We start from the raw sequence: 27,266 nt of genomic DNA on the forward strand, positions 1-27,266 counted from the left end.
GCTGAGTGCATCTGCTACCACATTAGCCTTTCCTGGGTGATATAGAATATCAACATCATAATCCTTCAGCAACTCTAACCATCTCCTCTGTCGCAAATTCAGTTCCTTCTGCTTAAAAATATACTGGAGACTCTTATGATCTGTATAAATATCATCATGCACGCCATACAGATAATGTCTCCATATCTTCAAAGCATGTATCACTGCTGCCAACTCCAGGTCATGTGTAGGATAATTTCTCTCATGTTTCCTGAGTTGTCGGGAGGCATAGGCTATAACTCTGCCGTGCTGCATCAACACGCAACCCAACCCAACACCGGAAGCATCACAATAAACAACATAGCCATCTGGCCCCTCAGGAAGAGTTAGAACAGGAGCTGTAGTCAACTTATCTTTCAATAATTGAAAACTCCGTTCACAAGCATCGGTCCACTGGAATTTGGCTGCCTTCTGTGTTAGCCTTGTTAAAGGCGCTGAAATAGAGGCAAACTTTTCTACAAATCTCCTGTAATACCCTGCCAGCCCCAGAAAACTACGTACCTCAGTAGGCGTCGTAGGTCTAGGCCAAGTTTTGACGGCCTCAATTTTCTGCGAATCTACCCGAATACCATCTGCTCCAACAATATGCCCCAGAAATGCTACAGAAGTCAACCAGAATTCACATTTAGAGAACTTAGCATATAACTTCTGGAGCTGGAGTACCCTGAGTACTGTCCTCAAATGCTCTGCATGCTCTTCTTCCGATCGTGAATAGATCAGAATATCATCAATGAATACAATCACGAACAAGTCAAGGAATGGCTTAAACACCCTGTTCATCAAGTCCATGAACACTGCTGGAGCATTGGTCAGCCCAAAAGACATCACTCTAAACTCGTAATGTCCATATCGAGTCCTGAATGCAGTCTTCGGAATATCTGTCTCCCTTACCCGCACCTGGTGATAACCCGACCGCAAGTCTATCTTTGAGAAGCATTTAGCACCCTGCAACTGATCAAATAAATCATCAATCCTGGGGAGGGGATATATGTTCTTTATCGTGATTTTGTTCAGCTTCCTATAATCAATGCACATTCGCAGCGACCCATCTTTCTTCCGTACAAATAATACTGGTGCTCCCCAAGGTGATGTACTGGGCCTGATGAAACCCTTTTCCAGCAAATCTCTCAGTTGCTCCTTCAATTCTTTCAACTCTGCAGGTGCCATTCTGTAAGGAGGAATAGATATAGGTTGAGTGTCTGGCAATACATCTATAGTGAACTCTATCTCACGTTCAGGAGGAAGGCCTGGAAGTTCATCTGGAAATACACCTGGAAATTCATTAACCACCGGGACAGATTGTAGAGTCGGTGATTCTGCTTTCAAGTCATGCACACGAACCAGGTGATAAATATAGCCTTTTCTAACCATCTTCCTTACCTTGAGGTATGAAATAAACTTACCCCTCGGCGATGCTGTGTTCCCCCTCCACTCTATAATTGGTTCCCCTGGAAACTGAAACCGAACTAATTTGCCTCGGCAATCAACGTTAGCATAGCAGGAAGCTAACCAATCCATCCCCATAATAACATCGAACTCAGTCATAGCTAACTCTATCAAATCTGCCCTGGTACAGCGATTACATATGACTACCAAACAATCTTTATATACTAGCTCTGCCAAGACAAAATCCCCTACTGGTGTAGCTACCTCAAATGGTTCTATAGGTTCAGATTTTATCCCAATTTTACTAGCAACAAAAGGGGAAATATATGATAATGTGGAACCGGGGTCTATCAATGCGTATACATCTCGGGAGAAAATCGATAATGTACCTGTGACCACATTTGGCGACGCTTCCTGATCCTGTCTGCTGGCTAAAGCATATAAGCGGTTGGAAGGACCGCCAGAACTAGAAGCCCCTCCACGGCCTCTGCCACGGCCTGCTGGTGTCGGAATACCTTGCCCCATAGGGCGCATAGCAACTGAAGAAGAAGAAGAACCCGCAACTGATCCCGTAGGCTGAGCTGGCCCACCTGCCCCACCCCCAAATCGACATTCCCTCATAGTATGGCCCTGACGGCCGCATGAAAAGCAAGCACCAGTAATAAGACGGCATTCCCCTGGATGGCGTCTGCCACATCGAGGACATGGGGGTACAGGTGGTCTCATCTGGCCCGAATTCCTGTGCGTCTGGAACCCTGAAGTCATGGAGCTTTGACCAGCTCCCGAATACCCCGTGCTCTCAAACCTTCTACCAGTAAATCGTGAAGGTGCACTCCGTGCCGGCTGGGAAGGATATCGACTATACTGCTGTTGGGGCTGCCCGCCCCGAAAGTCACCAGAATGATACCCAGCTGATCTAGCTCTCTTATGTTGACCCCTGTCCTGCTCCCTATCAAATCGACGCCCTCTCTGTCGACCCTCAACTCCCTGGGCATATGCCTGCACTCGAGCGATATTTATACCGGGCTGAGATGCCATTGCCATGCAACTATCAATCAAATAATTATCCAAGCCCATTACATAACGATGCACCCTATCTGCCATGTCAGCTACCATAGCGGGCGCGTACCTAGCCAGCGAATCAAACTCGATGCTATAGTCCCAAACACTTCTACCATTCTGCCTCAGGTGTATAAATCTGTCAACTCTGGCTCGCCTCATCTCTGGAGGCAGAAAATGACCCAGAAAAGCCTCTACAAACTCGTCCCATACTGCTGGTGGAGCATCCTCACCCCTGGACAACTCCCAGGACTCATACCAATTAACTGCCACATCCCGCAACTGATAGGAAGCCAATTCGACCGACTCAGTCTCGGAAGATTTAGTCACCCGCAACGTACGCAGCATCTGTCGAATAAACTCCTGTGGATCCTCTGCGGGCTTTGACCCATAGAACTCTGGGGGTTTACAAGTCAGAAAATCGCGAACCCTCAAACTGTCGCGTCTATCCGCATCATCACCTCCTAACCCACGTCTGCGAGCCTGTCCCGATACCAACCTAGTCAATAACTGTACTGCTTCACGCATAGCCCTATCCTCTGCCCCTGGCTGGAGAGCTGGAGGCTCGGTTGCTGGAGCCGCAGGAGCTGGTGGTAAGTCTGTCTCCTGACCTGCAGCTGCTGCTGCCCTAGGCTCCTCTGATAGTGATTGTGTAGCGGAGCTCGCTGACTGAATTCTACTCCCAGGCACATATTGGGAATAAGCTCTAGTGACTCTCCGGGTCCCACTGGTCTCCCCAATTACCGCTTTGCCCTTCTGGGCGGCTGTCGCCTTCTTTGGAGGCATCGCTGAAAACATAGCAATCTGTTAGGGAAAAATTTATCCTGATAATACAGCTCTATCGCACGATCTAGAATGAAAAGAAAAGATGACATCCTAAATGTCCTGTAGCTTCCTGTTTATAAACGTGGTGCACAACACATCGATAAACAAGACTCTACTAGACACAGTCTGTGGACACTCCGAGGATTTAACCGCTCTGATACCACTTTTGTCACGACCCAACCCCGTAGGCCGTGACTTGTGCCCGAATTGGACACTCATATTTATCTGTTAACTCTAATAATTTATAATTAGCATGTCATGATCTCATTTGTATGTAAGAAGATAGTGAGTTATTTAGATTTGTCAAGTTCTGTATGCCTTAGTCATCCATCTCCCAAGGAGTTGCACTTATCAAACAACAACATTTATATATATTCCTAAGCAAGCCGACAAGGCTGCCACGATATACAAAATACCAAACATACACACATATGCAAGCCGACAAGGCTGCCATTACGACTGGGTACGCCCCAAACTTAAGTCAAAACATAAAATGCATCAACAACTGTAAACAGACCCACACCGATGTCCACTGACTTCTAAGAGTAACGACCGTATTATGTGGCGGGACAGGGCCCCGCCGTACCCAAATAAACACATACGGACACAACATAAGGAGGTTATACCACAAGCTAGCTCCGGAACAAAGGAGCAGTCCAAAATAGCTGAAGGATGATCTAAGCTGGCGGATCTCCAAAGCGAGCGTCTGTACCTGCGGGCATGAACGCAGCCCCCCGAAGGAAGGGGGTCAGTACGGAATATGTACTGAATATGTAAAGCTTGAAACATAGTATAGACTTATATTGAGACACGGTACATAGGATGCATTGCAACAACAGAATTTCATAAAACTTGCCTTTGAACATATTTCATCTGTATCATTCTCATATCATTGCTATTATAGAGTTTTGTAGTCAAAGCTGCATAATCATTCTGTATAAAACATACATGACGTGTCCCGGCCCTTTTTATGAGGGACTCGGTAATTTAAAATCATAGCATCATAACATAAACATAGACGTGTCCCGGCCCTTTCCTGAGGGACTCGGTAATAAGGAATATGCCCTCCTGGCCACCATCATCTCCATATCATCATATCATCATATCATCACATCATCACATCATCACATCATCATATCATCATCATATATATATATACATAACGTGTCCCGACCCTCTAGTGAGGGGCTCGGTGATTAATATAATAAATGTGCGCACGAAAACGTACCCTGGCCCGGGACTCAGTGAAGGATATAGCGGTAAGCACGAGCAGAATAATAAGCAACCACATATATGCAAATCATCTTTTTAGACTCAAGGGATAAGCAACTAACCCGCTCTAAGTGTCAAAATAATGTTCACCTTCAGTTCATTTCAAGTCTCATAACAAACTATTACAAGAAACGTTTTAGACTTCATGTACATATGTCACTTTAATATGGTATAGCTTTTGGAAGTCAAGTATGTCTTTAGTTGTGCAATTCTTTAAGTATAGGAACTTTCATGCATCGTTCATTAGTCACTCATACTGTAGGTACATGACAATAACATTAGTGAAATATAGATTCATAAGCCATACATGAACTAGAGAATAGAATTTACCCCAAAATTCATATCGTTTCATTCTTACGTCTAGAACATGCCAAAAGAAAGAAGGAATAGGCTTTACATACCTTTTGCGTTTAGTTGTATTCTAACTTGTACTTGCTGCCCAACAATACTTATCCTATATCAAGATGTGAAGAACTACAATTAGTCTACAAGGGCATTCAACACGTATTGTGACATTCACAACTCCTTTCTAACAATTAAACGATGTTTCGTTCGCATTTAACCCAACTAGCGTTACAAGCTAACATGGCTAGTCGTTCTTTCATATATTGATCAAAACTTGTTTAAGCATGACTTAGGGAACTTGGGCAGTCCCTACACCACCCAAAATAGTCTCATACACACGGCAACCCAACACACACATCATTTCCATTCTTACTTAGCAATTTTCCAGTTTTAACTTGCAACAACACAACACTTTTCATGACTTTACTTTCATGAAATCTTGGAACTGTTTTAGCATCATCTTCACTCTTACAACAGCCCACAATCAGTTCAGTTTTAACTTGAATCATGGCATTTTACATTCACTACACGTTTGCAACAAAAACCAACATTCAACACACACAATTTCACTTCTAATCCCTAAAACTGTCCACGGTTTTTGGACTGCCCCTACCCCTCAACATAATTCGTTTCTTGAACACCTTAATTTACATATTCAACATGCATACAATACACTACAATGTCCACAACAACAACAATCAAATTATAGCCCAAAACAGTCCATGAATTCGTCCAAAACAGCCCCCTACCCGGTTTCATCACAACTACTCCAACTTCATGATTTTCATTCGTTTATCCAACTACAATGCATTCAATTCATTTCCAATACATGTTCAACAATATTAAGCATGACTTCATCAGAATCTTCAACACATGATTCATTTTAAATTCGAGAAAAAACAGTCCAATAGCCAACATGCAACATCACAACCAAACTCCCACAATCTTTGTTCATTTACATATGTTGATACATATTCAATTCACTAACAATACATGCACAATGAAATCAGTCATAAACTCACCTCACACACGGCTCACTCTCTACTTCAACTACAACCACAATCCAACAACAACATGCATGAACTATACATTCAAATCATCATGCAACACAAGAAACAACAAACATTCTTACCTTTCAATCTTGTGCTTCACTTGGCCGAATTTTCAACTCTATTGAGTGCTTCACTTTCTTGTTTCTCTTCAACAACTAATACACTTTATTACACACTAGATGAGGGATAGTTGTGATGGAGAAAAACTGGAATTTCTGGGTACAATATCACCCCACCCTCTCGGCTAGCTCTTAGCCGAGAGCACCTCTCTCTACTCTTTCTATCTCTAAATGTTTCTTGACTTGTGGTGATGAAAATTATGTTGTGAAGGTGTGGAGTGATCAGACTTTGTGTCGATATGTTCCCCTCATTGAGTTGGCCATGTGGATTACACTAAATTGGGTCAAGATTCTTTGACCAAAGCCTTACATGGCACGGCCAAACAAGGCATAAAGTGGACTGATTTTTTTTTGTCTTTCCAATCCCACTTTTTAATCCAATTATGGTTAGTTTAATCCCAATTTTCCATTACTCGTTTAATGCCACACGAAAGTTGTGGATAAATTGTGACTCGACACGAAACCGGAAGTTAAAATCTCTACTTCATATCTTAAGATAGTCTTGCCTTTAACTCGTCGCGCTTATTTTAAAACGTCCCGACGTATGAAAATACGGGACATAACAGCATGCTCCCTAGTTTATGATTTCATAAGTATTTCCATATTTTTCCTTGTTTTCAAAAGTTAGTTGTTTATGACTCGAAGGTATGATTCCTTTCTTGAAAACCCGTAAATGTTTTCCAAAATGTCTATACTTTTCCAAAACAAAGCTTCACGATTTTGTAAACTTATATGACTATAAGGATGAATATTCTTTGGTAATGATAACGAGGATGTCAAAGAAGAGAATATGTCTAGAATGCTTATGACAAGAATGGTTTCAAGTCTAAAGTCTTAAGCTAAGGATTCAATATGAATATAAGAACAATGAGCTAATTCTTGATTTCAATTTTATTCCTTGGTACGGCTCTATTTTCTAAAGACTCCAAAGTATATGAATTAATGTCTTATGAGGCTTATAATCTTATTTTATGTTTTCCCTTAATGCTATCTTTCGTTTATAGTCTCGCCTTATAATTATCGTTCCTTCAAGGTAAGACAAAGTGATCATGGTTATTCCATAATGTAATCGGAGGGTTCCGACCTTACGTCACTCCGATAGAGTTATAGCTTTTGGTTGGGCTCTTATGCATGCTTATGATGGATGATTACACCGCGCCTAGATGGCCGGGCATGTCACCGCTAAGGAGGGCTGCTATGTTTACACCGCGCCTAGATGACCAAGCATGTCACCGCTAAGGCGGGCTTCTATGTTTACACCGAGCCTAGAGGGCCGGGCACGATCACCACTAGTGGGCGGCACGAGATGATTACCCCGGACGCGGGCTAATGATGTTATGTGATGCAGACAGGTTATGTATGTATGTATCAAAGTAAAAGTGAGCATGCATGATTCCGCCTTAAGAGGCAAGCAGTCACAGTTATATCTCTTCTCTTATTTTCCAGATTTCCTTACTATATTGTTGTTCATGTTCTGTTCATATTAAAATGTTATTATTTAAGCCTTACATACTCAGTACATTGCTCGGATTGACCCCTCTTCTTCGGGGGCTGCGTTTCATGCCGCGCAGGTACACCCAGATGAGTTGAAGCTATTATAGAAGATGTTCCAGCGAAGTTGGCGAGCTCCATTTAGCCCTGAAGTGTAGCTGAGTCAGCGTACTATGCTATGATGTCTTGTTCGAAGTTAGAGACTTTGCAGACAGAGTCGTGGGTGTAGTATGTCAGTCTTAAAAAGCGGCTTCACCAACCTATGTGTATTTATATATTATGTTACAGATTCCACATGACCACAAATTTTGTTTGATTTGAGAACAACGAAAGAAAGATTTTGAAAACTTAACTATGTTTTTCATTTCTTATTAATGTAAGAGTCTAAGGAAATTAAGTACGTAATAAGAGTCAGCGGGTTCGCTCGGCTCCAAGTATGGGGTCGGGTGCCCATCACACCCTAGTAAAGTCGGGGTGTGACAGTATGATCATATTCTTTTGTGTATATACTTGGGCACGACTGGGTCCTATCCCGTCCTTATGTCTAGTACTCTAGTAGAGGCTAGTAGATACGTATGTGTGGGTAGTTGATGTCCCATGATTATCACATTGTTCTTTGTATATAATTTTTGCAGCCGTGAGGGCTTATATATATAGACTTATATTGCTTTAGAGTTTGTAAATGTTCATGTTTAGTATGATGCTTAGCTTAACGATTGGTGCTCGACAGTTAGCTCTGGGTACCCGTCATGGCCCTAGTCGGGTCGTGATAAAAGTGGTATCAGAGGAGTTCCGTCCTAGGGTGTGTCTACGAGCGGTGTCCAGCAGAGTCTCGTTTATGGGTGTGAAGCGCGCCACACATATAAATAAGGGGCTGCGGGGCATTTAGGAAAAATGACCATTCTTCTTCTCATTAGATTGTGCCATGGAGCCATGTTATAAGATTTTTTCCTCCCAAATGGTGCGTTGTGATTTCAGCGATGCCGGCAAAGAGAAAAGCTACAGCCGCCCAGAAGGGCAGGGCTACGACAGAAAGACTGATAGAAAGGGAGCCGCCAACAAATATAGAAGAAGGTGAATCTCATAATGAGTCTCCATCCAGTACATCTCACACACCGCCTATTCTACAAGGACAAGAGTGGGCTTCAGCTCCAGCTCCTATGCCTCCAGTTCCTCCACCGGGTGATTCGGGTCAACAAATGATCGAAGCTATTCAGCTATAGACACAGCTAGTTGCCGCTCAGGCTCAGCGGCAGAGTACAAGTGCAGGTGACAGGGCGACTAGTGCTAGAGCCCGTGATTTCATGAGTTTAAATCCTCCAGAATTTTTCGGATCAAAGCCGGTTGAAGACCTGCAAGGTTTTATCGATGAGATGGTGAGAACGTTGAGAATCATTCATGCCTCCGATACTGAATCTGTGGAGCTGGCATCTTATAGACTCCGGGATGTAGCGGTTCTTTGGTATAATAATTGTATATCTTCAAGAAAGGAAAATACACCTCCCCTAGTTTGGAAAGAATTCGTAGATGCTTTCATCTGTCACTATTTGCCACTCGAGGTTCGAAGGGCTTGAGCTGACAATTTCTAAATTTAAAACAAGGGAATATGAGTGCCCGGGAGTATAACCTTCACTTTAATTCATTGGCTAGGTATGCTCTAACTATGGTGGCCGAGATGGGAGATAGGGTACACAGGTTCGTGAGTGGCTTAGCGCCACATTTGTTCAAAGATTGCTTGACAGCTTCACTGCAGGAGGGGATGTGTCACGACCCAGCCCCGTGGGCCGCGACTTGTGCCCTTCTTGGGCACCCAAACGGACAAACATACCAAATCGTCATATAATAGCTAGGTCAATTTTCAAATTCATCATTTTAAACGGATCTGAAAATCATTATCTTAAGCGGTCACACGTACAACAATATTGCATCAGAGTCAGAAGGGACGGTGGAATACACATCGCCGAATATATACACACATATACAAACATACAGGCCATTTAGGCCGCATCAAAATCTGATATATTGGCGGAATGTACATCGCCAGATACAGACACACGTACAGACAATTAGGCCGTTTTGGCCATAATAGCAAACGGGACAGCATTGAGATGTAGATCATAGACAAACGGACACACACATGACCCATTACCCACATATATGACTACAAGCCTCTACAAACCATAACAGAATCATATGACGGGACAGGGCCCCGCCATACCCCAAATAGTCAGATATACAAAGCATATATGTCACAAAAGATGTGTACCAACATATGGGCTCCGGATCAAAAGGAGCACTCTAAAATAGCAGAATGTGTGGCCTACACTGGCGGATCTCGAACCACTATACCTGCGGGCATGAAACGCAGCCCCCCGAAGAAAGGGGGTCAGTATGAAAGATGTACCGAGTATGTAAAGCATAAAGTACAGAAATCCAAACCATAACTGAAGTGAAGGGTACAAAGAGAAAATACCGGATCAATATATCAAAACCTGTACTGAAGACATATGTACATAATGCAAACAGAAATCATGCATAAGGCTCAGGAATGTGGTCACCACTCCGACGCTGGTGCCACAACACAGCATAACTACAGAAGGTTTCAAATCTCCGTACAACCCCGTACATAACACATCATCACAACATATCATAAGCCATATCACAGCATAACTCCATAAACGGAACCCGACCCTATGGCGAGGTCTCGGGAACCGTAACACAGTATACTGCCGAATATATCATAGTGTGCACGATCACAAAACCGGCCCGGGAACCGGCGAACGATATCATAGTCATAGGCACGAGCAGAGTAGTCGGAAACCATATGCATATACACAATTTAATTCCAAGACTCGACAAATAAGTACACATATATGTATATATATATATATATATATATATATTGAGGTCAGAAGGTTCAAAATAAGTATCGAGTCTGTCAGAATTAGTATACAAAATATGAGCCTTTAAATTTACAAAACTTTCGAAAAATACTTCATAAGCCATTTTCTGAAAATTTAGAGTCGTTCACATTTAGGAGTTTTCAAATAACTTATGGAGCAAATCAAACGAAGCCTTAAATTCATAGACAAAAGCCCTCTTTTTATATCATACCAAAATAGCTCAAGTAAGGCAAACGAAGAAAATCTCGGGGCTAGCGGGCCCACCTCGGGTCAAGTCGAGGTGGCGGATGTAAATTACAAACATTAGACTCTATGGAGTCATCCAAAGAAGTTTCGAGAAGATTCGGTTACACTTATGAAATTTACGAATGTTTGATCACTTTTCCAACTAAACATAAGAATCGTAGTTCAATTATATTGAATGAATAGTACCCAAAATCTAGCTCGGGTTTCTAAGAACAGAATTATCCCCGAGGCTCAAACCTCAACCTAGTATAACTAGGACATGCCAAAAGAAGAAAATGGATAACTTTACATACCTCACTTGCGCCTTACGCTCGTCCGAACTCAATCCCCGTTTCGCCCAAAATCTACAATTGGTCATAGTTGCCAAATATGAGTTTCAAGCTTTTAGAATTTCAAGTCTTAAATTCATATTGTCTACCGAAATTTCGGCAGCATTTCCCCTATTAATTCAACATCCCCGAGAATCACCTCGGCCATAATATCAACAACCAACACTCACAACAATCCCAACAACATCAACAACCACAATAAAACACATTCTAACATAATTCTTCCTTTCTACATAAGGCGACAACTTCCATTCCAACTTCACAATATCGAGCTAATATCAACATTTCCATATTTATTAGCTAACTCAAGATTATTCAAACATAACTCAATAACATTACAAGCAATACTCATGGGTTCAAGCATTCCCGCCAATACCATATTATATCCTAAACTTCTACCAATGCAGCGAAACTACCAAATCGCATTGTTTTCTTCCAAACCCATTAACACCAACCATAATTCACATTTGAATTCTTACTTTCACAACTATACAAAAAGCATATAAAAATCACATAAATTCCCCATAACAACATACAACCAATTCCAAGGCTAACTCAAATCATTAAACCTTTATTTACGTCGTACATACCATAACGACGCAACTAACCAACTAAATGAACTTCACTTCACCTCCCCTTCACCATACTATGGCTCACGGCCATACACTACTTCACACACACACACGGCTACGCATACACACATCACAACTCCATAATTCTCATCCCATTCTCATCAACAACAACCACAATCTAAATACTAAATAAAACAATTGAATCATTGCCCTTGCAAACCATCCATACATACGGCCACACCCCCATATCCATATTTTCATGAATTTCATTCACTTCTACACACAACAACACAAATGAACCCTTCACAACATATAAAAAAAGGGATTAAATCTTACCTTTCCTCTTCAACTTCTTCACTTGACTAGAATGCGGAAACGACGAAATGAACGACTTATCTTCCGAAACAATTTCGCCACGTTGTAGAGGACCCTTGAATTAGTAGGAATACCACAAGAAAATAATTTTTGGGACAAGATTTCAAAGGGTAAAATTTTTTCTCCATGGCCGAATGGCCCTCTCTTTGCTCTTCATGTTTTGATCCTTGAATCTTCTAGTAGAAGATGGCTAATGGTCCCTTATATTAATTTATCACATGACTCAAATATTTGGGCTTGGGCCAAGGCACATGGCCGGCCACCCCCTTGCTTTGGACCTCAATTTCTCTTTTTTTTAGCCCAATAATTGATGAATCTTATTTGTAATTCCCGAAACAAATTTCCTAAATTCCAAATTTTTCCCTTGGCCTTCCTCCGTATTTCCGCAACAATATTTCTCATAAATATCACACACATATGTTAGATAAAATAAACATAGCCTTATTTCTTTCAAGTCAAACTCATTTCTAATTTTCCGAATGCACAAAACACGGGATATAACAAGATGGGTATTTCCTATATTCAGGCCCACGCCCAGAACTTAGAAGTGCAGCAACATCCACAGAGGGTTGAGCGTGATATTGATAGAGGGAAGAGTAAGAGGGCCAGATCTGTTGGTGCTGGCAGCGACTAAGAGGGGGATTCAGGCAGTCATATTCCAGATATTCAGGGCGGTCGGCGACCAGTGCACTTCCCAGATCGTAGGTAGGATATTTGACCGCCCCATTCATTCAGGACAGGGTTAGAGCTCGACAATTTTGGGTTCCCAATTTGGAGGTGTTTATAGTCAGAGGAGAACACCGGTCCTACGATGTAGTCAATGTAGAAAGTTACATTCGGGCCCGTGTTGCCAAGGTTCAGATGCTTGTTATGTTTGTGGACAGACTGGGCACGTGATGCGTGATTGTCCCTCGAGGTACGGTAGAGGTGGGGTTCAGCCCACAGGATCAGCAGCTGGTTCTTCTTCGTATGTGCGCCCGATAGGGCAGACTCCCTAGACTCCAGCAGGTCGTGGTAGGGGTAGAGGGGGAGCATCTAGTTCAGGTGGTACTGAGCCCCGTATTTATACTCTAGCCGGACGTCAGGATCTTGAGTCCTCCCCGGATGTGGTTACAGGTATATTATCCATATTCTCTCATGATGTTTATGCATTGATTGATCCGGGTTCAACTTTGTCTTATATCACTCCTTATGTTGCTGGTCGTATTGGGGTGAGACTCGAGTCAATTAAACCTTTTGAGGTATCTACTCTGGTTGGTGAACCCGTAATAGCTAGACAAGTATGCAGAAATTGTGTAATTGTGATATGTGATCGTCAGACTAAGGTTGTTTTAGTTGAGCTGGAAATGTTATATTTTGATATGATTATGGGTATGGATTGGTTGGCCTCGTGTTATGCTGGTGTTGATTGCAGAATGAAAGTAGTCCGATTCTAATTTCCGAGAGAACCCGTGCTTGAATGGAAAGGTAATACAGCGTCTCCCAGAGGTAGGTTTATTTCCTACCTAAAGGAAAGTAAGATTATTGCTAAAGGCTATATTTATCACCTAGTCCGAGTTCATGACACTGAAGCAAAGCCACCGGCTTTCCAATCCGTCCCGATAGTAAATGAATTTTCGGATGTATTCCCAGATTAACTTCCAGGCCTTCTCATGGAAAGAGAGATTGATTTCGCTATTGATGTGTTACCGAATACTAAATTGATCTCTATTCCTCCTTACCGAATGACTCCTGCAAAATTGAAAGAGCTAAAGGCACAACTAAAAGATTTGCTTGAGAAGGGATTCATCAGACCCAGTTTATCACTGTGGGGAGCATCCGTCCTATTTGCGAGAAAGAAAGATTGTTCCTTACGGATGTGCATTGATTATAGATAGCTGAATAAGGTAAAAATAAAGAACAAATATCCGCTTCTAAGAATTGATGATTTGTTTGACCAATTAGAAGGTGCCAAATGGTTCTTAAAAATTGATCTGAGCTCGGGGTATCATCAAGTGAGAGTTAGAGAAGAAGATATTCCGAAAATAGCTTTCAGAACGAGATATGGCCACTATGAATTTCGGGTAATGTCATTTTGGTTGACTAATGCTCCGGCGGTGTTTATGAATTTGATGAATAATGTATCCTGCCCTCTCTTAGATCTGTTCGTGATCGTATTCATTGATGATATTCTGGTATACTCTCGGATAGAATCCGAACATGTAGACCATTTGCGTATTATCCTTGGGATTCTTCGAACTCGAGAATTGTATGCAAAATTTTAAAAATGTGAGTTTTGGCTAAATTCTATAACTTTTCTGGGCCATATTGTCTCAGCAGACGGCATCCGAGTTGATACTCAAAAAATTGAGGCTGTGAAGACTTGGCCAAGGCCTACAACGCCTACACAACTCTGTAGTTTTCTGGGATTGGCAGGTTACCACAAAAGGCTTGTGGAAGGGTTTTCCTCTATTTCAGCACCATTGACGAAGCTAACTCAGAAATTAGCGAAATTTCAATGGACTGATGCTTGTGAATGCAATTTCCAGGAATTGAAGGATAAATTGACTTCGGCCTCAGTTCTGACACTTCCAGAAGGACCAGATGGTTATGTTGTGTATTGTGATGCCTCTGGTGTTGGGTTAGGCTGTGTGTTGATGCAGCACGATAAAGTCATCGCTATACTTCAAGGCAATTGCGGAAACATGAGAAGAACTATCCGACTCATTTTCTTGAATTGGCCGCGGTTATCCATGCGTTAAAAATGTGGAGACATTATTTGTATGGCGTTGATGTTGACATTTATACAGATCACAAGAGTCTCCAATATAATTTTAAGCAGAAGGAGTTGAACGTACGACAGAGACAGTGGTTAGAACTGCCGAAGGATTATGATGTGATTATTTTATATCATCCTGGGAAGGCGAATGTAGTAGCTGATGCACCTAGCTGCAAATCAATGGGCAATCTTTGTGAGGTTCCTCCGAAGAAGAAAGGATTAATCCGCGAGCTTCACCAACTAGACAGCCTTGGAGTTCGCCTAATTGATCCAGGCAATGTAGGACTTGGTATCCACGACCCAAATGTTTCGTCCCTAGATATGGAGGTGAGAGAGCCCCAATATGAAGATCCCTAGTTGAGTCACTATAAAGATATATTTCATGAGAAAGAGAAGTCACCTTTTGAAGTTTCTACGTGTTACACCCCTCGTGTTCACAGTAGTAGAACCCATGGTTTTCCTAGTCGGGTATGCCCTTGGAATAGAGACCCGAGCCAGAGTTTGGAGGTATAAAATGTCTTACCCCGTGTACAAGGGTACCATCAGATATTCCTGGCAATCTATAGAGTTAAAAGTTTAACGAATCGAATCGACGTGATCCGAACTGAACCAGAAAAACATGCAGGACACCAGTCATCGTCGACTGGTCATCAATATGTTCGACGGACCTTCGACGTGAGGTGTTGATGGGATCCCACAACCATGCATCTACAGGCGCAGGTCGACAGGCAAGTCGATGGACCGTCGACCCGCTCGTCGAACCGGACCGCTGTAGCCTTTTTGGCTTCCAAGTATAAATAGGTGGTCCATGACCCTATTTGATATTTTCCTCCCTCCAAAATTTAGAAAACCCTAATATATTCTCTCCTAATATTTTCCATCACATTAGTGAGGATTTGACAAGACCCGAACCCCGTAAACCCGAGATGTTGAAGAAGAAGGTTGCTTCTAGGGCTTTTTCAAGTTGTGGAGTTTAGGGAGTTGAAGTTGAAGTGATTCTTGACCCCTCAAGGTATGTAAATGATTTGTACCCTTATATTTAAGTTGGTTATCAAGAGTTTAGTGATGTTAAGTGAAGAGAAGGTAATTGTGGAATTGTTAAGTTGATGAAGGGGAATGTAGTGATATAGGGTTATTTTAGGAGATGATTAGAAACGGGTTTATGTATATTTTGATATATATATATATATATATATATATATGTGTGTGTGTGTGCATGTGTGTGTGTGTTGTCATTGTTGATGTGAGTATTGTAGTTGATGTGGGATCGAATGAGAAGTTGGAGAGTTGTAAGCTTACAAGGCAATTTTTATCTATAGTTCGTTGAGATTTTAAGCATTTGAGGATTGCTAGTAAGCGATGTAAATCGCCTAATTAAGCCCTATGTTATCTTACTTGTAGACTTGCAATTTCAGGAGGTAGAAGTTGGGTGATTGCGTATACTTCGAGGCATGATAAGACTAACCTTTCCACCTTTTGGCATGATCCTATGATATGATCCAACAAGCGAGTAAGTGAGATTACATATTACTCTACTCTTAGAAGTATTAGGAGTACTTCAGTCTTTGAGGTTTATGAGTTCAGGTTTTTAACCATGATTCTCATGTGTATTTATATATATGTTGTTCTTATGCCTTACATACTCGGTACATTATCCGTACTGACTCCCGTTGCTCCGGGGGCTGCGTTCATGCCCGCAGGTACAAGGAGACAGATAGGTGGTCCAGCTCAGTAGGACCTCTAGATCTAGCAGTGGTCAGTGGCTCCATTCGATCCGGTGCTACAGTCAGTTAGGTATGCCCCTTTTTAGATATGTATGCATATGGGTATGATGGGGCCCTGTCCTATCCTTTCTACAGCATTCATTCCAGTAGAGGTCTGTAGACAGTTTGTATGTAGTAGTCAGATGATATAGCCTTGCCGGCTTCTATTCTTTTGTGTACAGTATATGTAGCGGCCTAGCTGGCTTGCACTGTTCTTCTATATATTGTGTGTATATATATAAATATGCAGATTGTGCAGAGTTCTGATGTTTCCTTTTTATGAGACCAGTTTGTGCCATTTGTGGGCCTTTGATGTTCAGTATGACTCAAATAAGTATTTAGGGGTGTTTGGTCGCTAGAGGTCAGACTCCCGTCATGGCTCATCGGTTTGGGTCGTGATAGAAGTGGTATCAGAGCAGTTCCATCCTAGGATTTTCAACAGACCGTGTCAACTAGGGTCTTGTTTATGGGCGTGTTGTGCACCACACTTATAAATAGGAGGCTACAGGACATTTAGGATAAAGTCATTCTTTCTCTCCTAGATTGTGCGATAGAACCATGTGTTAGGCGTTCGCTTTCTGATGAATTGTTATGATTTCAGCGATGCCCCCCAAGAAAGCTACAGCTGCCCAGAAGGGCAGGAAAGCCACAGGTGAGGCCACTAGCCGCACTGGACATGCCACGAGAGCCCAGGATGAGATTCAGAGTGAAGAGCCGTCTGAGACATCGCATACACCGCCTCCAGCACCAACGCCAGTTCCTTAGCCGGATGCAGAGGGCCAGGATGTGCGGGATGTTGTATGGTTGTTGACTAAATTAGTAGCCGCCCAGGCTCAGCGGTAGGGAGTTGGTGTTGACCAGGCAGATGGGACTTGTAGTTCAAGGGTTAAGACCTTCCTTGGGTTAGGTCCTCCAGAGTTTTTCGTGGTAAAGCAGAATATGGACCCCCAGGATTTCATTGATGGTATGCAGAGGACTTTAAGGGTTATGCATGTGCATGAGGTCTAGTCTGTAGAGTTGGCTTTGTATAGGCTGCGTGATATTGCAGTACAGTGGTATCAGACTTGGGAGTTATCTAGGGGAGAGAATGCCACTCCAACTGTGTGGTAAGAGTTCTAAGATGCCTTTATCCACCATTATTTGCCTCCTAAGGTCAGGCGAGCTCGAGCAAAAAGATTCCTACGTATTGAGCAGGGCATTATGAGTGTCCAGGAGTATTGCGTGTATTTTGATTCTATGGCTAGATATGCTCCAGCCATGGTGGCTGAGATGGAGGATAGAGTTCATCGTTTTGTGGCTGGTCTAGGGCCACATTTGATTAATGCTTGTACGACTGCCGCATCATAGCCATGCATGGATATCTCCCGTATATAGGCATATGGGCAGAATTTTGAGGATCGCAAGCGCCAGAGGAGGACAGATCGTGATCCTGACTGGGGCCATGGTAAGAGGTCCAGATCCTTTGATATTGGGGGTGCGTTTAGGGGGGACAGAGACAGTAGCATCCCCGATATCCTTTCCATTCAGCAGGGAGTGCATCTCCGCGGTTTCCAGGTCTGAGATTTGATTGGTCTCCTTATTCCGGAGCAGGCCATGGTTCTAGAGCATCAGGCTCTTAGTACAGACCGGAGTAAGGCCAGATGAGACCCCCTTTGCTGCAGTGTGCCTGGTGTGGCATGTTACACGCCGGTCAGTGTCAACTGGAATCAGATGGTTTTTATGATTGTGGCTAGTTAGGCCACAGGGTGAGGGAGTGCCCGATAAGGATTGGTACAAGTCTGGCTCAGCCTACAGGGTCTGTGGCTGGCTCTTCTTCTGTAGTGCGCCCTCCAGGGCAGGTTTTTCAGACGCCAGCAAGGCCAGGTAGAGGGAGGAGTGTAGCATCCAGCTCGAGCGGTCCTCAGCACCGCGTGTATGCATTGGCTGGTAGACAGGACCGCGAGACGTCTCTTGATGTTGTTACAAGTATATTATCAGTTTCTTCCCATGATGTTTATGCACTGATTGATCCAGGCTCCACTTTATCATATGTTATATCCTTTGTTGCCGGAGAGTTTAGGGTAGAGCCCGAGTTGATTAGACCTTTCAAGGTGTCTACACCAGTCGGTGATCCGATTATAGCTAGGTGAGTATACCGAGACTGTGTTGTTATAGGTTGTGACCGCCATACCGTAGCAGATCTAATTGAATTAGATATGATTTATTTTAATGTTGTTATGGGCATGGACTGGTTAGCTTATTGTTATGCTACTGTTGATTGTAGACCAAGGATGGTTCGATTTCAGTTTCCAGGTGAGCCAGTCCTAGAGTGGAAGGGCAATGCTGCTTCGTCTAGAGGTAGGTTTATTTCCTACCCTAAGGTAGAGAAGATGATCAGAAAAGGGTATATTTTTCATCTAGTTTGAGTTCAAGATGTGCAAGCAGAGTCGCCGACTCTTCAGTTTGTTCCTGTGGTTAATGAGTTCCCAGAAGTGTTTCCAGATGAGCTTCCAGGCATTCCTCCAGAGAGGGAGATTGATTTTGCTATTTAGTTGTTGCTTGACACTCAGCCAATATCTATTCCTCCTTATAGGATGTCACCTGCGGAGTTGAAGGAATTGAAGAAGCAGTTGAATGATTTGTGTGAGAAGGGCTTTATCAGGCCTAGTACATCACCGTGGGGAGCGCCGGTGTTATTTGTCAGAAATAAGGATAGTTCCTTGCGAATGTGTATCGATTATAGGAAATTGAATAAAGTGACTGTAAAGAACAAGTATCCGCTCCCGAGGATCGATGATTTGTTCGATCAGTTGTAAGACGCTAAATATTTCTAGAAGATAGACTTGAGGTCAGGATATCACCAGGTCAGGGTCAAGGAAGAGGACATTTCGAAGATGGCATTTCGAACTAGATATGGCCACTATGAGTTTCGTGTTATGTCATTCGGGCTAACTAATACCCCAGCTGTATTCATGGATTTGATGAATCGTGTATTCAGGCCCTTTCTGGATTTGTTCGTGATTGTGTTCATAGATGATATTCTCGTTTATTCGCCGTCAGAGGCCGATCATGCAGAACATCTGCGGACAGTGCTTGGAGTTCTTCGAGGTAAATATTGGTATGCCAAGTTTTCTAAGTGTGAGTTCTGGTTGAACTCTGTGGCTTTTCTAGGTCACATTATTTCAGAAGAAGGCGTTAGAGTGGATGCCCAGAAGATTGAGGCAGTGAAAAATTCGCCAAAGCCCACGGCACCAACGGAGATATGTAGTTTCTTGGGCTTGGTAGGCTATTATAGATGGTTTGTAGAAGGATTTTCCTCTCTTTCATCCCCATTGACCAAATTGACTCAGAAATCAGCTAAGTTTCAATGGACAGATGCTTGTGAGCAGAGCTTTCAGACGTTAAAGGATATGCTAACTTCAGCACCAGTTTTGACCCTTCTAGAGGGAGCAGATGGCTATGTGGTATATTGTGATGCTTCAGGTGTTGGATTGGATTGTGTATTGGTGCAGCATGGTAAGGTTGTTGCTTATGCTTCTAGATAGTTGAAGAAGCACAAGAAGAATTATCCAACCCATGATCTTGATTTAGCAGCAGTAATTCATGCCTTAAAGATATGGAGGCACTACTTATACGGTGTCCATGTTGATATCTATACTGATCATAAGAGTCTCCAGTACATCTTTACGTAGAAGGATTTGAACTTGCGTCAAAGGCAATGGTTGGAGAGGTTAAAACAGTATGAGGATCCTGTTCTAGTCCTTTATAAAGATACAACCCCTCAGAAAGAAAAGACACCCTTTGTGATCACAGGTGATGGAGTACTCAGATATCGAAGTAGATTATCTGTCCCTCTTGTTGCAGGACTCCGTCAGCAGATTATGGGAGAGGCACATTACTCCCTCTATTCTATTCATCCAGGCTCAACAAAGATGTGCCATGATCTTGATGTGCCGTGAATTTTGGCACATTTTATGCCTTTGTAAGTAGAAGTGTTGCTTCTTTTTAAGTGTTTTACATCATTTCTTATGTTATTTTTGTGTTTTATAGGGTTGGTTGAATAAGGATCGGAAATGATATGAAATGCTAAAAAAACGGACCACTTAGAGCTAAATGACGGTCCGTAACTCGAGTTACGGACCGTAACGTGATCCGTACCAGAGAGGATACGTGCCGCTATGAAGGATGGTTCGTAACTCATGTTACAGGCCGTAACGTGTACCGTAAGCTGAGGAAAATTTCCAGAAAGTTGCCAAGTATTGTCACAGGTTATGCCCCAGAAGGACGGTCCGTAACGTAGGTTACGCGGCGTAACGTCGTGGCGTAACGCATTAATCACTGAAGACTGAGGCCATGATACGCTGGGAGATACGGACCGTAACCTGTGTTACGGTCTGTCGCATACTAGCCGTGACATCATGCTAACAAAAGGATGGACCGAAGGACGGACCGTAACCTGTGTTACGGTCCGTAACGATGCCGCGTAAGGGTGTTTTTGTCCAGAAACTTGGCGAGATTTTTGGCCCTATAAATACTTAAAGTAGGGTTTTAATTTCATTATTCAGATTTCTCTTGGGAGAATTAACTTTAGGTCTTTAATATTAGAAGTGGTTGGAGCATTTAAACCAACAACTTCACTTTCATTCCATATTGTATTCGCATCGTAAGTATATTATGTTAACTTTCAAGCTTTCTTTGTTAGCAAAAATTATGAGTAGCTAATTTTAACGCTAAGGTTGTGAATCCCATGATGGATATTATGTGAATGGGTTTCTACTATTGATATATGCATACTGGTTGTTAGTATTTATTCTATCTTTGTGCATTAGCGTTGGTTAATGATTGCAAGCATTAGCCTAAGCCATTATATTAACTTTTCTTGGGAAAGAGAGTTAGTATTGGTAAGATCGAATAACAATGACTCGAGGCGTTAACCCTCATTTAATAGACTAACTTAGGGATAAGAACAAGTCTAAATTGGCATTATTGGTCGCTCTTCGATTGCAACTCTTTTATATTCGGAAGAATCATAAAGAGGAAATACGGCTTAACTGTTGGGAAACATTAGGAAGTCCTTAAGAGATCAAGTGCATATTCATAGAACAACCATTAGAAATATTTCACAATGAAACCTGAAGCATAATATCTAATCAAGTTGGGGAACACAACTTTTGTCTTTATCTCGCATTAAATACAATTCCAGTCAAAATATTCAATTACATTATTCAACAAATATTTCAAACTATCACGGATTGGATTAAAGTCTTTAAAGACTAGTATCGCATACGATTTGTATCCTTTTCTCTCCATATTCGCTGTAGGATTCGACCCCAACCTTGTTTGGGTTACTATATTTGACAACGTCTGCTTTACGCCATTAATAGGTGTAATTTGAGCGTATCAAATTTTGGCGCTGTTGCCGGGGAATACAGTTTAGAAATTACTAATTGTTGTTTACTCTTCTTTAAAACTTTTTCTATTCCATCACACCTCGTTTGCTGTTGTGGTGAACCAGGTGAGCATGGCAGGAAGACAAAATCGGAATCAAGGAAACCAAGGTGGTCTCCAAGTGAACCAACCTGCACCAAAAGAGGATGAAGAGGAAAATATATTTGTGGAATTCATCAATGAAGCTGACTATGCTTCTGCAGTGGTTCCTCCTAGAACCGGAAACGCTACTTTCAAAATTGATAGTTCTATCTATCAGCTGCTGAAGCTTGAAGGTTATTTCTGAAATTCTTCAGAGGATTGTCCACTTCGACATTTGAAGAACATCTTGCATGTATGTTCTCAATAATCCTAAGGTGCTGTTTCTGTTGATGCACTGCGGTTACGGGTCTTCAAATATTCCTTGGCTGGCCAAGCAAGGGAATGGTATGAGAAGCTTCCTAGCAATTCTATCCATACCTGGAGCGAGCTGGCCAACACATTTTTGAAGAAGTGGTCCCCACCGACCAAAAAGGCTGAACTTCGAGATAAGATCTTTGAGTTCAAACAGCTCCCGGTGGAACAATTATATTTAGCATGGGAGTGGTTCAAGTATTATCTAGCTCAATCTCGAACTCACGGGTTTCCGGATGCTATTCTCACGGAGAAATTCTACAAGGGCTTAGACACAATGAATCAGATTGCTGTCAATACTACCGCGGGAGGATGCTTCATGGACAAGTTACCGCCATCACCCGCTTGCTTGATAAACTCACCACCCACAATCAAGCTTGGCATTCAACTGATAGTGAGAGCATATCTTATGGTAGTCCATCACTAGCTTCCGTTGCAAAAGAAAACCATGAGAGAGATCATGCCTTTGCACTTGCAAACCACGGTGGATCTATTATCAAAGAAGTTGGCAGAAAAAGATGCACAAGGGGTAAATGCTGTTGACGAGTTACCACCTCTTCCACGAGGTATGTATCAAGTCCCTGAAGGGATGTACAAGGATGGGCAGCAACAGTATGAAGATGCTAATTATATCAATAACTCGCAAGGGGGCTATCAAAGGGAAAATTATCACGTACGGGCCATCACCCATGGAAAAATCCTCAACAACAATTTCAAGGGAACAATTATAGCAGAAATGATCAGGGAAATCCAAATCAAGGGAATTACAACAACAATAATTATGGTAACAAGAGCTCGAACCCTTACATTCCACCAAGGGGGCAAGCATCGAATTCCCAACAGTGGAGAGACAATTCAGCTAGTAACTCTGCTAGCAACACTTCTAATGATTCTGCGGAACTGAAAAGTATGATGCAGAAAATGCTAATGAATCAGGACAGAAGAGAGAGCACAATCAAGGGAATGTCTCAGGTTCAACTATCTCATTCAGCTTCCATTCAGAAGCTTGAATCTCAATTCAGAGACCTTTCCAGAGAAGTGCATACTCCTTAACGTGGACAACTACCAAGTGATACAGTTCCAAATCCAAAAGGTAGTGGGGGAAACTCTGTGGAGCATGTAGCAGCTATTAGCACCAGAAGTGGAAAAATACTTCAAGGTGCTGATAAAAAGGTGATTGATCTCGAGCCTATTGTTGAAGAAGAAGCGCAGCCTGATGTATCTGATGATATTGTGGAGGAAGAAACAGAGGAGGAAGTCCCTATTGTAGCTGAAGAGGGGCAGAATCTTGATAATCTCAAGGCACAAGGAGAAAAACAGGAAAAGGGGAAGACAAAACTTTCTGGTGCTCTTCGCCCTATGAGCCAATTGTTAAAATCTTCACCGCCTTTTCCTTAAAGACTCGTGAGAAAAACAGAAGATGACAAGTGCTTGCGATTTTATGATCAACTCAAGCAGTTGACGATGACCATTCCTTTCATGGATACTGTCCAAGAAATGCCTGGCTTTGCTAAGTATTTGAAGGATCTCTTAACGAAGAAGAAAAAGCCATTGAAACACAACACTGTGGGTATCACTCATCGCGTTAGTGCTATTATTTCCAAGACCACAGTGCAAAAAAGGGAAGATCCTGGAGCATTCACAATTCCATGCACCATAGGGCAGCAGGATTTTTCCAGGGCTTTGTGTGATAACGGGGCCAGCATAAATCTTATTCCCCTGGAAATTTTCAAGATATCGGGATTAGGGATGCCAAGGCCAACTACCATGAGGTTGCAGATGGATGACAGATAGATAAAAAGGCCTGTGAGGGTAGTTGATGATGTGCTTGTTCAAATCGGGGAATTCCTACTGCCGGCAGATTTCGTTATTCTTGACTGTGCTATTGATCAAGAAATTCCTATTATTCTAGGAAGACCTTTCCTTGCGACGGGGAGGGCTCTTATGGATTCTGAGAAGAATGAGATTAAGTTCCGGGTGAACGATGAGGAGGTGACTTTTCACGCCAGGAAAGGCATGAAATTACCTAGTCTTTATCAAAGTATTTCAGTCATTAATTTCGTTGATGTGGTGGATGAAGCGGTAGAATTCAAAATGGAGGAAGAATGCTTGGGTGAAGCATTATCGGCTATCTTGGTGAACAAATGGAGGGATATATTGAGACAGTGAATTCACTCACCGGTCTGGGGTCTTACTCTTATGACCCCAAGAAACTGTCTCTTGATTTAGAGAAACGAACAACTCCTCTAGCAAAACCATCAATTATTGAGCCACCGAAGTTGGAACTCAAGCAACTTCCATCCCATCTTAAATATGTGTTTCTTGGAGCAAATGCTACCCTTCCAGTTATTGTGTCATCACTTCTAAATGAGGGCCAAATTCAAAGACTCATCGCAGTCTTGAGGAAGCATTTAAGAGCTTTGGGTTGGACTATTGCAAACATCCAGGGGATTCCCTCTGGAATTTGTGAGCACCGCATATAGTTAGAGGAGAAAAGTTCGCCAAGTGTTGAGCATCAGAGAAGATTAAATCCACCGATGCAAGAGGTGGTGAAGAAGGAGATTATTAAGTGGCTAGATGCTGGGGTAGTTTACCCGATTGCCAACAGTCCATGGGTAAGCCCAGTCCAGTGTGTTCCAAAGAAAGGGGGCATCACTGTTGTCCCTAACTCTAAAAATGAGTTGATTCCAACAAGAACTGTCACCGGTTGGAGAGTCTGTATGGACTACCGGAAGCTAAATACCGCATCTTGCAAGGATCACTTCCCTATGCCTTTTATTGATCAAATGCTTGATCAGCTAGCTGGAAGGTCTTATTATTGTTTCTTGGATGGGTACTCAGGGTACAACCAAATCAACATTGCTTTGGAAGACCAAGAAAAGACTACTTTCACTTGTCCATATGGGACATTCGCTTTCAGTCGGATGCCATTTGGTCTTTGCAATGCCCCGACTACTTTCCAACGATGCATGATGTCCATATTCTCTGACATGGTTGAAAACTTTCTTGAAGTCTTCCTGGATGACATATCTGTGGTGGGAGATTCATTCGATGAATGTTTAGACCATCTTGACCGGGTGCTACAAAGGTGTGAGGAGACAAACCTCGTGCTCAACTGGGAGAAGGGTCATTTTATGGTAAAGGAGGGAATTGTCCTTGGCCATAAGATTTTTGAAAGGGGGATTGAGGTTGATCAAGCCAAAATCGATGTGATTTCACAACTCCCTCCACCCATTTCAGTAAAAGGAGTTCGGAGTTTCATGGGACACACTGGCTTGTATAGAAGATTTATCAAAGACTTCTCCAAAATTGCAAACCCAATGTGCAAACTCCTGGAAAAAGATTCCAAATTCAACTTTGATGACAGGTGCATCAAGGCTTCCGACGAGTTGAAGCTGAAGTTAACCTCCGCAGGCTTCCGACGAGTTGAAGCTGAAGTTAACCTCCGCACCTATTGTTGTGTCCCAGGATTGGTCACTGCCTTTTGAATTAATGTGTGACGCCCGTGGTCTTGCAATTGGCGCTGTTCTTGGTCAGCGGCTCAACAAAGTATTGCACCCAATTTATTATGCCAGCAAAACACTGAATGGAGCTCAATTGAACTATATAGTAACGGAGCAAGAATTACTTGCTATTGTTTGTGCCTTTGAAAAGTTCCGGGCTTATTTGTTGGGTGCCAAGGTAGTGGTTCACACTGACCATGCTGCCCTGCGCTACTTGATGGCTAAAAAGGATGCTAAGGCTCGGTTGATAAGATGGGTGTTGTTACTACAAGAATTGACTTTGAAGTCAAAGACCGAAAAGGGTCAAAAAATCAAGTAGCTGACCATCTCTCCAGACTTGAGGCACCAGGAAGACCGATTGATATGCTGGATATTGATGACACTTTTCTGGATGAAAGAGTCTTGGTCATCTCCAATGATGTGGCACCATGGTATGCCGATATTGCCTATTATTTGGTAACTGGCATCGTTCCTGAAGATTTGAAGGCATATCAAAAGAAGAAATTCTTGAGAGATTGCCGACAGTATTATTAGGATGAGCCTTACTTATTCAGGACTTGTGCTGACAATATGATCAGAAGATGTGTGGCTGAATCTGAGGTGATGGATATTTTGAAGGCGTGCCATGATTCTCCGGTTGGTGGTCATCACAGTGGAAATAGAACCGCAGCCAAGGTGCTAGAATGTTGCTACTACTGGCCAGCCATTTATCGTGATGCAAATATGTTGGCACGCTCTTGTGATAAATGCCAACGCCAGGGCACAATAGGTCGGAGGCATGAAACTCCGATGAATTTTGTTCTTGAGGTGGAGCTCTTTGATGTATAGGGGATTGATTTTATGGGGCCCTTCGTGAGCTCCTACGGCCAGAAATACATTCTTGTTGTGGTGGATTATATCTCCAAATAGGTGGAGGTGGTGTCCTTTCCTAACAATGATGGTAGGAGAGTCAATGCCTTTGTAAAAAAGAACATCTTTACTAGATTTGGCACTCCTAGAGCTATTATTAGTGATGGTGGCTCTCATTTCTGCAACAAACCATTTGCTGATCTTCTTGAAAAATATGGCGTGCATCACAGGGTTGCCACTCCATATCATCCTCAGGCGAGTGATCAGGTTGAGGTCTCAAACAGAGATAAAAAGCATCTTTGCGAAGACGGTCAATGTGAATGGCACTGACTGGTCCAAAAAGTTGGATGATGCTTTATGGGCATATCGCACGGCGTTCAAAACGCCTATTGGGACTTCACCGTATAAGTTGGTATTTGGGAAGGCCTGTCATTTGCCTATTGAGCTTGAGCATAAAGCCCTTTGGGCATTGAAAAAGCTGAATATGGATTGGCATGAAGCAACAAAGATGAGGTTGTTTCAAATCAACGAGATGGATGAATTTAGGTACAATGCCTGTG

The sequence above is a fragment of the Lycium barbarum genome, chromosome 8, assembly GCF_019175385.1.
Source record: "Lycium barbarum isolate Lr01 chromosome 8, ASM1917538v2, whole genome shotgun sequence".
Lineage (NCBI taxonomy): Eukaryota > Viridiplantae > Streptophyta > Magnoliopsida > Solanales > Solanaceae > Lycium > Lycium barbarum.